Raw genomic sequence first — 307 nt, forward strand, 5'->3', positions numbered from 1 at the left:
AGACCATGATTGGCATCTAGCAATACATCTGGCCACCCAATTGTTAGAACAGTCAAAGGATTCTTTGACAACCTTTCAATATATAGTTTTTCAGTGTAATTCATTCCCTTATCATATATCTTGAAGATGATAATAGTTTGGTGTTGTGCCTACTCTTATTGAACTCTATTTTTGTTCTTACAATTAGATCATTTGCTTTATAGAGACTTATGAAACTCATTTTATAATCTCCTAATTATCTTGGCCAAGGATTTGATTAAGCTAATTTTAACCAAGAACTAATGAGATATTTCCCCTTGAATCACTT

The sequence above is a fragment of the Theobroma umbraticum genome, unplaced genomic scaffold, assembly GCF_002168275.2.
Source record: "Theobroma umbraticum cultivar Fairchild unplaced genomic scaffold, ASM216827v3 scaffold_146.0, whole genome shotgun sequence".
NCBI classification, from domain to species: Eukaryota; Viridiplantae; Streptophyta; class Magnoliopsida; order Malvales; family Malvaceae; genus Theobroma; species Theobroma umbraticum.